The sequence below is a fragment of the Amphimedon queenslandica genome, unplaced genomic scaffold, assembly GCF_000090795.2.
Source record: "Amphimedon queenslandica unplaced genomic scaffold, v1.1 AMPQUscaffold_9370, whole genome shotgun sequence".
In the NCBI taxonomy this organism is placed as follows: Eukaryota; Metazoa; Porifera; class Demospongiae; order Haplosclerida; family Niphatidae; genus Amphimedon; species Amphimedon queenslandica.
In genome coordinates, this window is record NW_003550358.1 from 2,269 (window position 1) to 3,601 (window position 1,333).

A 1,333-nucleotide genomic window follows, 5' to 3' on the forward strand; every position below is an offset into this window, starting at 1 on the left:
CCACCAAACAGAACAGCTCTAGTGTTGTTGATCTTTTCAATGATGAAGTGACTAGCAGGTGGTATACACTGACCAATGATTGAAGGATTACTCCATTTTCCTAAATTAAAATTACTAAAAATAATCCTCAAGTAAAATAATAATATTTTACTTGATGATATATTATATATTGAGTGCTCATTAGTACACCAGTTTCCATTAGCATATTTATAATGAGGTAGTTGTACAGCTGGTTTAGATCCTAGTCCTCCTATCGTTAGTAAATGGTGTACTCCATCATGTTCAAATGATATCATTCCACCACTCTCTCTCCTCATAACTGGTCTAGTTGCATCAGTTGGTTCTAATTCTCTCCATTGAAGACTAACGGTATCCAGTTGTGTAATACTGTTGTGATAGCAGTTGTCATGGCTACACCGTCCCCCAAAATAATACAATAGATCATTTATTGCAGTACAGCAGTATCCGTCCACTCCTAATGGAGGAGTACCAGTAGTACCTCTAGTGATCCATTGACCAGTTGAAGGAGTAAAGTGCTGTATATTACTAGTGAACCTTCTCTTCTCTTCACTATCATGTACTAGAGGTAAACCAGCCTGAGCACCACCCCACACATACAGTGAATCACCTACTGATACAGTGCGGTGAAAGACTCTTACATTCAGTTGATCTATATATCAATGATTGACAGTACATGATCACTGGAATAGTAACAATAGGACTTACTTTTAGAAGCCATATTAAACCAAGGGCCAGGGGCCGGTGCATCACGTGATACACTACCACCCACGCAATACCAATGAAAAATTTAAATAATGAATAATAAAAATTAGCTCAGTTCAAAGCCAGATCCAGAAGATATAGCATACACCAGTTTATCTCTCAGAGTGTCCTTATTATCAAACAATGGGAGCTTCAGTAAGTGCATACAAGTACTAGCTGATGGAAGGTGGTCAGTTTCACGACCTGACAGTATCGTAAAGGGAGGGTGGAGTTCTGAGAACCCCAGGAGGGGGGCCCGACTACATGAAGTCACAAATTTAATCAGATCCTGTTTCTCTTTTTCACTGAATTCTCTCACGACATCCCAAAATAATTTAATGGTATCATGATCCTCAGAATATTCACCTACAGAGATGATATAGATTTGAATAAATATTAATACACTCAACTCATTAAAAGAGAACCTTTTAAAATGATCATAACTCAAAATATGTAGATCAAAATATTCTTAAACATTACTATTACTACAGAAGACAAGGAGATTGGTGTATATTGGTATATGATCATAAGTCATCATTCCCACCTACTGTACTACCAGTCTATAGCATAC